The sequence below is a fragment of the Stegodyphus dumicola genome, chromosome 11 (assembly GCF_044657685.1).
Source record: "Stegodyphus dumicola isolate Sdum_Otavi_A_Nest chromosome 11, ASM4465768v1".
Lineage (NCBI taxonomy): Eukaryota > Metazoa > Arthropoda > Arachnida > Araneae > Eresidae > Stegodyphus > Stegodyphus dumicola.
In genome coordinates this window covers 4518891-4532542 of record NC_140778.1, presented here as the reverse complement: position 1 = coordinate 4532542, position 13652 = coordinate 4518891, and positions in this window count along the sequence as shown.

Sequence of the window (13652 nt, the reverse complement as noted above, 5' to 3'; positions counted from 1 at the left end):
CGATTCTTCAGCAAGTCCATGGGCATCTCCCATCGTTCTTGTCAGAAAGAAAGACGGTTCAACAAGATTTTGCGTTGACTATCGCCGGTTGAATGAGGTTACGAAGAAAGACAGTTACCCTATTCCTAGAATTGACGACATTCTAGATACTCTTTCTGAAAGCAAGTGGTTCTCAACACTTGATTTAAAGAGTGGTTATTGGCAGGTAGAAATACACCCTGAAGACCAAGAAAAGACGGCATTTACTACGGGTCAAGGGCTTTGGCAATTCAAGGTGATGCTGTTTGAACTGTGTAATGCGCCGGAAACATTCGAACGCCTTATGGAGACTGTTTTGAAAGGGCTTTTCTACGAAGCCTGCCTGATATACCTGGACGACATTATCATCGTCGGAAAGAGTTTTGAAGAACATTTATAAAATCTTAGGAAGGTGCTTCAGAAACTGAAAGAAGCCAATTTGAAGCTGAGTCCCGCTAAATGCAAATTGTTCCGAAAGGAAGTGACTTACCTGGGATACGTCATCTCTGCAGAAGGTGTGCGCACGGATCCTGAAAAGGCATCAGCGGTTAAATCCTGGAAACGTCCCGAAAATGTCCATCAGATGAGAAGCTTCCTAGGGCTTTGCACCTACTACAGGAGATTCGTGAAGGACTTTTCTTCCATCGCAAGAACCCTTCACAAGCTGACAGAGAGCAAGCAAAGATTCTTGTGGACAAAGAAATGCGAGGATACATTTAACAACTTAAAGGACGTTTTAACATCTGCTCCAATCCTGACGTATCCTCAGCTCAACAGACCATTTATTCTCCGCACTGACGCGAGAAATGAAAGCGTCGGTGCTGTTTTGTCCCAAGAAATAGACGGCCAAGAACGTGTAGTAGCTTACTGGAGTAAGTGCCTGTGTAAACCGGAGAGGAATTACTTAGTTACTAGGAAAGAGTTGCTCGCCATAGTCAAAGCTGTAGAACATTTCCATCATTATCTATACGGGAGAAAATTCCTCCTCCGCACGGACCATGCCTCATTGGCCTGGCTTTTAAATTTCAAGAATCCTGAGGGTCAAATAGCCAGGTGGATACAGAGACTCCAAGAATATGACATCACTATCCGTCTTCGTAAGGGATCATCACACGGGAACGCCGACGCCCTGTCTAGACGACCTTGCCCGGAAAGCTGCCGATATTGTTCCAGGGTGGAAGCGAAATACGAGCTGCTAACTCCGGTCGCAAGACAAATTACAACATCAATATCGGCTGACCCGTGGAGTGATGATGAAGTCAGGAAGGACCAGCTGGAAGACCGTGACATTAAACCCATAATTGATTTAATGGAGTCATCAAACAGAAAACCTACTTGGCAGGACATTTTTATCTGTAGTCCTACAACCAAACAATATTGGGCACTCCGGGAGTCACTTCACATTCGAAACGGCGTCTTATACCGGAAATTCGAATCGGATGATGGGAAGACGTTCCGATGGCAACTTATACTTCCAAGATCCCGGATTCCTGATGTCCTTAAAGAATTACATAACAGCCCTACAGGAGGTCACATTGGAATTATGAAGACCTTACAGAGAGTTCGTGAGCGCTTTTACTGGAATAATGCAAAGGATGACGTGCAAAAGTGGTGCCGATCTTGCGATGCCTGTGCAGGTCGGAAAGGACCGAGGAAACGCAGCCGAGGCAAGCTGCAACGTTACAACGTAGGGCCGCCTTTTGAACGTATCGTTTTTGACATCCTGGGACCTCTGCCAAGAAATGCTGATGGCAACAAATACATACTCGTTGTCATTGATTACTTCACCAAGTGACCTGAAGCTTATCCTATTCCTGATCAAGAGGCTGTCACAGTAGCTGAGGTAATGATACAGCACTGGATTTCCAGGTTCGGAGTGCCTCTTCAGTTACATTCCGATCAAGGAAGGAATTTTACTTCGGCAGTAATCAAAGAACTATGTAAAATACTCGGCATTGACAAAACCCAAACGACACCATTATATCCCTAGTCGGACGGCATGGTAGAGATGTTCAATTGAACCATCTTTAATAGCCTCTCATTAGTGGTTTACAGAAACCAAAAGGATTGGGACAAGAAATTACCACTGTTTTTACTGGCTTATCGCAGTGCTGTCCACGAGACTACCGGCTATTCTCCATCACAGATGCTCTTCAGTCGTGACCTTCGTCTGCTTTGTGATCTCTTGTTTGTTCGCCCTCCGGATGCTCCTTTATCGTCTGAGGAATATATTCAAGATCTCCAGGCCCGGTTTGAAGTGATGCACAACTTTGCACGAGAGCGAGTCAACTTGGCGACGGAGAAGATGAAGACCCGCTACGACACAAGAGCTACTGAACATCAATTCCACGAAGGAGACAAGGTGTGGTTGTGGAATCCGATTCGACGGAAAGGACTTTGTCCGAAATTACAGTCACCTTGGGATGGCCCGTACACAGTCCTAAACAGGCTGAATGACGTCGTGGTTCGGATTCGTAAGTCTTCGAACTATAAACCTAAAGTCGCTCATTACGACAGGTTAGCTCATTACTATGGCCATAGTACGTAATGTAAATAATTGTAAATAGTATAAGACCATGGTCCTTTTTGTTTTTAAATGTGTATTTGATTTGATTTGTATTTAGTATTTGTTTTGTATCTAGTATTTGATTTGTTTATGTTAGTTGATTTGTTATGCATTTATTGTTCGTGTTGTTTGATATTGTAATATGTTTGATATTGTAATATGTTTGATATTGTTCATGTTGTTTGATATTGTAATGTTTATGCCTCAGTTGCATTTATGCCACAGTTGTAAGTTTAGCTTCCTGTCCAGGGATTGTACTGCCCGGGACGTGCAGTCCTTGGGAAGGGGCAGTGTTACGAATTTGGTATTTAAAAAGCTAATGTTAGTTTAATTATAAATTAAATGGTTTTATTTCTCGCGCAGTGCAGTGCGTGACGAATATTAAAAGAAAGCTAAGCCGGAAAATTGAAAATATAAGAGCGCGTGCATTAAATAAATAAATATCTCTTTTTGATTTCGAGAAAGTACTGGAAAATTCTAGCGCGTGATTTTAAAATGTCATGAAAGGAGGAAAACATCTCAGTTGGTAGTAGTTGCTTAGTTTGTTGTTGTTTAGAAAACTGCTCTGCTCTTGTTGATTGTAGCGAATTCACGGATTAGCGTTCTTTAGCTGTTTTGAATTACGTTTTATTGGACATTTGAGCAGTTAAAAGATAACTACTGTGAGATATTGTAATACTGCATGATAATTTGAGAAAATTTAAGCATTTTTGTTGTGATAATAATAAATTTTTGTTCATTTTTCATCGGACTTGTGCATTCATTTCAGAATGAACCAGTACGCACGCAACAATATTGTTGAAAATTTTGCGTCTGTTCGTCATGATAAAATAGGAGGCTGCTGCCACATTCGCTACTGTATGTGATGTTGCTGGTCATCTCGCCAGACAGGTTTGGCTGCGCTCTCCATTCCACTGCTGAACTTGGTATCCGACCAACGGCATGCGATATGCCTTAAGGGTGATTTGGTTCCGCACACTACACTAAGCGATGATGGATCTCAGTACCCTATGTCCCTTCCTTCCATAGGAACCACTCTGTCCAAAGCTGACAGTGATAACCCTCTTCCACCATTGCTGTCCAAGCTCTCAATGACGATGGCGAAAGGGACGGGGGCTGACTTATAGCGTTCGCTTGCAGGAAGCTCCATCTATGCATTCTGAGTAACTCACGTGCCCATGTGATTATTTCTCTTGTTTTTCCTTCGCAAAGTGTGATAGTTTCGTTGTGAGGGCCGTTGTGTCCATCATTTCTGTAGGATACAAGTATACTACACCTATTTGCTTTCCAGCCGCTTGCCATGTATAATGCCGCTTTTTCACCACCTCAGGACTTTACTTCAGTTACTTCAGTTCATAGCCTTCCTTACGAACCATATTGCTATCGTCAAGCTCCTGAGGCATAGGTGACTCAGGTAGAGTGCGAATGATGTCGGGTATGTTATTCCACTGACTTCAATACTATCTGCATTTATTCCACTGACTTCAGTACTAACTGCATTGTTTCTACCGGCTCCTAATTACTGACGGGTTCACGAAATACTGTTTCTTATGATATGAACTCTCTTCAAAATACTATACACTTCCCCCCTCTACTTATTCATTCTTTTCATATCATCATCTGATCGAAAATCGTAGAACTAAGTGTATTGGATTAGGTCTACTGCCTCGGTACCCACAAATCAATACATATCCAATCGAAAAATATCGTACTGAATACCAAATTCTGTTACTGAATATTAAATCAACGCATTTCAGAATTAAAGAACTGTTTAGCTATGGGTAAATTTATATGCAGTTAATGTAAAGGAGAAGGAAAATATTATTATATAAAACAATTTAGTCTTTTTAAAATAGCTGAATTATTCTGATTGTTTAGCTATATTTATTTTTAAGTATGCATTAATTGCTTGCCTTTGAGTTTTTGCAGGTTTGCTTTACCTCCATGCTAAATATCATCGTTCTGATTTGTATAATCATATATATATATATATATATATATATATATATATATATATTACACCTGTATTTGTTGCTATGATAAACTTATGTTTAGTCCGCAGTTTCTTCTCAGTAATGTAATGGAAGATTGCAGTCCGTTCTAAGCAAATTATCGCTATAGTTAGATAAAGCGAGAAACGTAAGAAGAATGTAAAATCTCTTTTTTATTAAGAACTCATTTGAAGAAAAATCACTTCGTTTGCTTACGAAACAATGGCGTAATACAAAATAAAGAAATTTCAAGTTAAAACTAAAATAAACTTTAAGTTATTCTGAAGGCTATCAGATATGGCTATGGTATTGCTATGACTAGCACTCAAGTTGGTTGAAACCTATATATGTGCGACAAGCATTAATGGCAAGAATACAGCAACTCTGAAGAAGACAGCTAACGTAAAATGTAAAGTAGTAACATGGCCTTCAGCGGGCAGAACAGGCTCTCACTAAACAGTCTGAAACGTTCCTATAAATACACTTTCTTCGCTACCCCACTAAGTGCTCGTCAGCTAAAATTTACATTCTGTCAGATAAACGGAAATAGAGAACACCTAGGAAAGATGCGTAACATAAAAGAAGTGGTTAATTAAAGTAAATAAAATGTTTACAGTTTTCAGTTAACCTATGGAATCCTATTTCGATAAAATTATTAGATGTAAACAGATTAATATCCGTCGTATTGAAACGCGTATCTACATTTGTATGGTCAATTGATTCCTTTGCTTTCATAGAAAACATGCACACTTGATTTATGATTGTTAGTTTTTCTCGAGAATCAGATAATTTAAATTTCGAAACAGTCATTTCGATCCATGCTACCTCACATATTATAACACAATACAGGAAAATAAAGTTTCTTTCAACTGCGATTATATCTTTCCAATTGATAAACGAGGCGTATTCGGAAATTAAGTACCGTTTTGAAAAAAAAAAAATTGTAAAACATTTTTTTCGAATCCAATTTTATTTTTACATGAAAATACATGTCTTAAACTATTTTTCAACATAGTTTCCGCCAATGATCAAACACTTGTCATAGCAGGTGACATGTTTTTGTATACCATCGTCAAAAAAACTTCCCGCCAGTTTCGATAACCACGACTCCACAGCATTTTTCGTGTCATCGTCAGATCCAAAGCGCTTGCCACCAAGCTCGCGCTTCATGTGCAGGAACAAGTGATAGTCGGACGGCGCCAAGTCCTGGCTGTACGGCGGGTGATCGAACTGCTCCCAATGAAACTGTCGAATTAACGTTTGAGTGACACCAGCAGTATGGGGCCGAGCATTGTCATGGAACAACACAATTCCTTTACTGAGCATTCCTCTTCGTTTGTTTTGAATGGCACGCCTTAGTTTTGTTAAAGTCTCACAATATCGTGCCGCATTAACGGTTTCACCTCTGGGAAGAAATTCAGTAAGCAAAACGTCTTTCCTATCCCAGAAGACAGTGCACATGATTTTTTGTGATGATATTGTCACTTTGAACTTTTGTTTTTTCGGAGAATGAGTATCTCTCCACTCCATCGATTGTTGTTTCGATTCTGGTGTGACATGACACACCCAAGTTTCATCACCTGTCACAAATTGGTTTAAAAAGTTTTCTCCCTCATCACTGTACCGCGTGAGAAATGTCAGGGCACTACCAAGTCGCTTTGTTTTGTGAACATCCGTGAGTATTTTTGGAACCCATCGGGAACACAGTTTGCGATAATTCAAGCGGTCAGACACAATTTCGAACAAAACAGTAAGTGAAATTTGTGGAAATGCCTCTGAAAGAGTTGTCATTGTGAAGCGTCTGTTCTCATGAATTGCTTCATCAACTTTCCTTACCAAATCATCGGTGACAACAGAAAGCCGACCACTCCGAGCCTCGGCGTGGACATTTGTTCGACCTGCATTAAACATTCTTACCCACTTTCTCAAAATTCCATCACTTATCGCGTATTCACCGTAAACTCCTGTCACTTAACGATAAATTTCGATCGGTTTAACATTCCTCGCGTTCAAAAATTTAATCGCGGCACGAATCTCTTAGTCAGCGGGATAACTAATTGTCTTAAACATTTTGAATGTGCACAGCAAACTGAAAACACAACATAGAGCAACCAAAATGGCGACAATTGTAAATTTCATTAATATAAGTCAGTGAATATTCGTAAATTTTATTAATATAAGTCAGGGAACAAGAAAGACTAGTGCGCATGTGCGGGACGCCTACCACAGCGCTGCGACGGCGCTAGAATGCAACGGTACTTAGTTTCCGAATAAGCTACGTATATCCAGCTTGATTTATTTCACACTATCACGCTACGCTATAACATATGATTGTGGCTGCGAATGCTCATAAACAAACAAAGGTATGGCGTATGTTCATGTTTCTTTATTTCATGCTCTAAAACAACTACCCAAAACTGTGAAAATGATAGAAACTGTTTATCAGCCAATGCCCCCCCAGTGAAACCAGTTATTACACTTTCATTTAATGTTTAAAAAGACATTATCTTTCCTTCTATTGCACAATTGTATCGTTGCTTTGCTACATATCTTCACCTCACACAAATATTTATATAAAATAGCCACAAGATAATTTAGTTGAATTCAGAAAAATTAAAATCTACAACCCGGCCAGGCCGTATGCATAAATAGAAGAACATTTATAACAGAACGCTTAAATATTATCGTGTACGTAAATCTTAAAATGTGACCAAACAACGAAGAAAGTTTAATTAGTAGAAGAGAACGATGGCGAGTTAGTAACTCCACTATCAAGCAACAGATACTAATATAGTAGTACCATATGGTTCCTGCCGCGCTTGAACTAGCCTTCGAATAAACGGAAGTTCATTGTTCTGTTAAAACTGATTATACACCCTTGTGACCGAGACTGCCTAAGTACAGATCCTGCCAGAAACTTCAACGGTTTTCTCACGACAAACCCCGGTGGGGGTGTCAGCATGACAGTTTTACGACTGTAATTTGCAGAGAGTATGCTTAATTTTTAATTCTCGACAACAGAACTCTAGGACGTTACTCGCAGGTAATGGACATTCTTAGACTTTTATTAGACTTCTACAATTGTCTAAATACGTGTAAGATTATGGATTTCACTTAATAATTGAACTTAATTTCTGTGATTTAAAAGTAAGGGAAAATTTGTTCAAATTTAAAGTTCACACTTTCGAGTAGAAAAATTTGGATATACATTATCTTCATACATTTCATTAAGATAAATTTTAATTATATTTAAATATAAGATCTATGACAACATGTATAATAGAAATTTAAAAAATAATGAGAAATATATCCTAAATTTGTGAATTTATTTCTAAGCCAAATTTTCCTAAAATTTGCGAAATACGCCGAGGAAGCAATTTCTCAATAAAATTCCTTCAACGTGTGTTTTCGAGATTCATCGTTGGTAAAACTGTTGTCTTATTTATTACATTACCCTCTAGGTCTACATATTTTAAAAGATTATTTTAGAGTGAGAAAGAGCCAGAACTGTAGATAAAGCACCGTAGCTAAATGCTACTTCCTCGTTCAAAACAAAATTAATAATGAACCTAATAAACAATTATGTCAAATTATCCTTAATTTCGCACCAGATTATCTCAGTTGATTCAATTGACCAGTAATTTCACTTGATAATTGAGCTTAATTTTTGTGATCCAAAATTAAGGGAAGGTTGATCAAATTTAAGGTTCAATCTTTATAATAGAAAAAATTTGATATACATTATCTTCGTAAATTTTATTAACATAATTTTTAAATATACTTAAATATAAAATCTAAGACAGCATGTATAATGGAAATTAAAAAATAATGATAAATATATCGAAAATTCGTGAATTTATTTTGATTTCTTTCAATTTTAATTTCGTTTTTTAACCTCTCTTTTAGAAACTTTTTACAACTGAGATGAAGTAAAAGGAAATGGATGAAACAATGACTAAAATAAATGCTTGAATTCCTGCTGCAAAAAAGTTCCTATTTTAATAATCATCTTAAGATAGTTCACTGTAACCGGAACAATATTTCGGTAATGAAATATACTCGTATATGTTCGCAGTAAATACCATGTCACAGAAATATTCTCGCTAGACTTTTTTTTCATGTTCTGCAAAATTTTAAAGGCTGCTTATCTCAGCATACAGACACTTTGCTACTTATTCGCATCGGGACATATTATCAAACCTATATCATTTAGCGGTCTTATCACTGAAAACATTATAGAAAGAGCACCAGAAAGGGCGAATCACACTTGAGATAAAAGAGCTCCAGGTTTGCTGAAGGATATCTCAGGGGATGGATCCAAAAGCCACCCAGTCCTTCTTCTCTTACTATCCTCTTCAGAAGTCTCCTCTATAGCAGTTCCTGCTCACGAGTGGTCGAGAGTTAAAATTGCTGGAAACTGCTAGTTTCCAGCTATATTCGATTCCAGACAAAAGGGTTGGCTGCATGGACGATTTCTACATTTGCAAAGTTTATATGAAGCAGTTTCCCTTACAAAGTCCTCTACGATGGCATTTTTTTCCTTAGTAAACTTAGTGCTTTGATATAGACAATTAAACGAAACCAAACTAAAGGATAGAAGTTCAAGTGCCTCTACGGCACACATAAACTATACACGTAACGAGGATCCATGCCTTCTTCAAGATTCGATTTCGAATCCAAGGCTTTGACAACCAGCTTCCCTATATTCATACCAATATTGGCTCAACAGAAATATTTTAAAGGACTTTTGAGGTCAGTAGGTAAAATAAATTTATAGATTATCCCTGGAGTCACATTGTAATCATAATGGGATAATGATATATTTTCATTATAATCCTGACCAACATTTGAAATTATCCGTAAGAGTTTTGGACTGATTTCGGTCTATAAGATTCATGGTTTAATTCATACTTTACTTGATAATAAACTTAGTAATCATACTTAGAACATGTTTCTAAATATATCGGAAGACGGGACAGCTAATGTCAGATTGTACAAGTACAGCTGCTGAATTTTTTAAACTCAGGTAATTGATCAGGGTAATAATTTGCAAAGATTTGTTGAGATCTTGTATTCAGCAAGTCGTGAATATTCTAAACTGATTTCCTAATACTACAACAACAAATTATAGAAACGTAGCAATTTAAAAACTCATTACAAAGAGTTTTCAATTAAAAGTTTTTATTAAAAGTTAACTGATATATTAATATTTTAATAAAATTACATATTTAAATGTATATGAAATGAAATATGTAAAAAGAAACAAGAAAATAAATTTGGCATAAAAAATTCTTTGATTGTTTTACAATAATTGTTAGTCAAAAATAGAGTGTTGGAAACTAAATTGCAACATGTTGTAGCGCAGAAAGTCTTGAGTTCTAAAAATATGTAAATGTTTCAAAATAAAATAAACTCTATTTTAAATATTAGCTAAGCGACTGAGAACTCTCTAAGAACCATTTAATATATCTGAAGTGCCTAATTTATGCAAGGTCAAATTGTAAAGCATATTTCCCCATTATTACAATGGCTGGCTTGTTTACTCGTACGCTGGTATGAAACATTTTCCTGGCATATTTTAAGGGTTGTACATGCAGCAATTAGAACTTGGCATCCAAAACTTATTCTCAGCATTCTTTTCGCTGCTGGCAACAGCAAACAAAGTAATAAAAGAATAAAACTGGGTGCAGGCTTTTTTGAAGATTTCGCTTAAACTGCCAAGAAACAAAACTTAAAAGGGTAGGTAAAAGGAATAATGGTTTTGATATTTCCATGAAAATTGAAGCAATATTCACTTACACACTCCAACAGTTCTAGTCTTTCACATTTGTTTTTTACACTTTTATTACAGCTTGTATAATGATGAGTGAAATCTCAATATTTAAGAGAAAATAAAAATCTTGAAACCAAATGCAGATCAATATTTTCGCCGTTTTCAATTTCCGTACCTAGTTGAGTCACGTACATTATGTCAGATACATAGAGATTAGTATAAAAACATTAATATTGAGACATTCTCGTTCATTGGTGATACTGCGATACTGCTGTGCTGTGTGGGTGTCTACTGCCTCACAATTACTTCCCAGACATTCAAAGTAGAGAGATGCGATGAAAAAAACCTGTTTATTCTTCTGAATGGAAAACGTGATGATATTGCGTTCATTGGTATAGATCAATATCAGCATTTATCTTTTATAAATGTTTAAGAAGGTCTGTGATTACTGTTTACGTACTTTTAAACACATGAATGCAGCTTATACGGGTTGGACTCTCAAATAATTCAGAAATTTAGTTCTTCAACTTTCAAAAAATTTCAAATTCCTTCAATTAGGATAGGCTTTCTTCAATTTTAATATATTAAGAAATTGAAATAAATATATTAAGAAAACAATTGATAGCCAGTTTGTTGCTTACCAGTTTTTTCGTGTTATCATGTGCTACATTAAATTTAAACTTAAAAACCGACGTTGTTCTTTCTCATTGTTAAGTTTCTTGTTTAAATGAAACTGCTTTGCTTGTTTTATGCAGAGCGGTAGCTTTGAGTTTAATTGTAGTTCTTTTATTTTTCCTGTTTGTTTTGTGCTTGAATGGTTTTCGTTCAGTTTTATGTTCACGACAAGAGCTTCCAGGAAAGAGTGGAAAGGTTTCCGGAGTTTAAGACATTTGATTTAAAGCGTGCGCGGCAATGATTTACACTTCTAAAAACGTTGTCTACAGCTGCATTCTCAGGCATATGTGTAAATACACATTCTTCAAGTGAAATAAAATTAACAGTTTGAAGACCTTAGAATTTTCGAAAAAGTAATTCATTTAGGTTTTAAAAACCGAAATTATGTTTCATTGCGGAGCGATTTTCAAAACCCCGACAGGAAGTGTTTGTCATTTAAAGTTTTAAATAACAGTAAAGGCTTTCTACTAAATTTTCAAATGTTAAAATGCATTGTAAGTCTAACGTGTTTACTACTAATATGGATTTGATAGCAAATTGTTTACATTTTTTAACTTAACGAAAATAAGCCGCATGTCTTTTTGTGATTCGACAGATATCAAACTACCTGTTTTCGCAATTACACACCTGGGCTACTACCCCCTATAAGCAGAAAAGATTTAACATTTAATTTACCACGAGTTACATTAGTACACGAAGCTGTATGTTTATTCTATCAAATAATCAAAGAAACAAAAACTTCTGATATTCAGGCATTCAACAAATATAGCATAGAATATCTTTACTTTCTGCTGCTTTAATGCAAAGTAATCCAGCCTTTTAGCTACCCTGGTCCACACACAAAGAAGATGAGATATTTTGAGACACACAAATCATCTATTATCAGTGGCAACTCGTGATCTCCAAGTAAGCAAATCACATAATTGCATAGATTTCATTGAAACGTTTTGGATTTCTCAGGTTTGACTCTTGTAAGAAATTGTTTAATTTGACCTGTAACAGAGAATTTTACGGGTTTGACTGCGTTTTTTGAACTTTGCTCAGTGTGTACCACATTTATATGTGCATATATAACAAGCGCTGATATAACACATATACATGAAACATGTAAGTGAATCAGTGATTTATTTGATTTATTTAGCGAGCCGTCACTGCCTAACGGTAGCTGATGACCAAAAAAATTAAAATATATTTAAACAACATAATAACTTTATTAATTTACGATTGATTATATGTAATGACAGCAAATTATAAATATTTTGATATTTGCTTTTAAACTTCATACATAAAATTTCATTGTAAATTCCAATTGTAATTATAACGAATCATTAAATTAATATAGTATTCAACCAGTTCCAGTGTTAAGCCACGAGTAGTTCGCAAATTTGCTCCGGCTGTCGTCACACAATGTGCTACTACGAGCGATGCATTGAGTTGAGTGCTCAAGGTGTGTCAGGAAGATATGCTACGAAGTGGAAAAGGTACTGTTCAACTTCACATTTGAGAAATTAATGTATTGATGTCTGTTTCGATCGAAGTATTTGCAACTCTGAGGAAGTTCTCAAAGATGTTCATCCAATTATCTGGTTTTAATTTTACTCTTACATGAAATATTTGCTCAGAAACATACTTAATGCCAATTGTTGATCACAGTGAATACGCATGACTATGCAGTGAGGCATATTTATATCTCGGTGGGCATGATTTATAGCATTCCAGCAAAAAGAAGTCATGAATTTTCCTTGAGCTAAATGTCCGATAGCGGTTCTGAGTATTCTATTTGTAAATTTGTTCCCAGTACCTATATCGACTGTAAATAAGATGAGCAATTGAAAAATTTTGATTTGGTCTTCGAAAATTTTAAAATTGACTTTTATATTTTTATGTAAAATAATAAGGTAATACCACATATACTTTCTTATTTTTAGAGTTATGTTTGTCCAATGTATTGAAATATACTAAATAATTGAATGGATTTATTTGAATTTGCTTTATCTGGCCATTAATAGCGAATTTAATTACAGTCCGTTTCGGAGGGTCAAAGAGCCCTTTCGGTCATTCTAAAGGCCAACGTCGAATTACGATCGCAATGAAAAATTCTGTCATAGGAGATGGATCAAGATATTCCTCTACCGCTTCGTTCTCTCTACTTTGGTCTTATTGATACTTGCTTCGGTCCAAGCAGTAGATGTTTTTTGCTTCGATTCTTTGTCATCAAATTTTCCTTGAGCAATTTCTTTGTGAGATAGCAATTCTGTGAACAGTATTTGAAAATTCGTCAGCAGTACTTATATCGGCCCACCAACGGCCGAGCAGTAAAAGCCGATGATAACTGGTAGTTTGGTTTGACACGAGAAAGGGAAAATAAAAGAATTTTAAAGTCAAAATTGCATTTACACAAGTTTCAACTTTGATTCGCGTTCCTTTAAGCCTCGGGCGTCCCCCTATGACGGTCGGTTACTATTAAGCTTGTTATTGTAAACTGGCTATTCAAATTACAGTCGGTATGCGCAAAGGGGGCCTGAATCTTCATCCTGAAAAATAAACAAAATTATTGTTACACATCACATAAAAATATCAGTTAAAATGATAATTCAATTCTGAGTCACAAGCATGAGAATATTTGAGA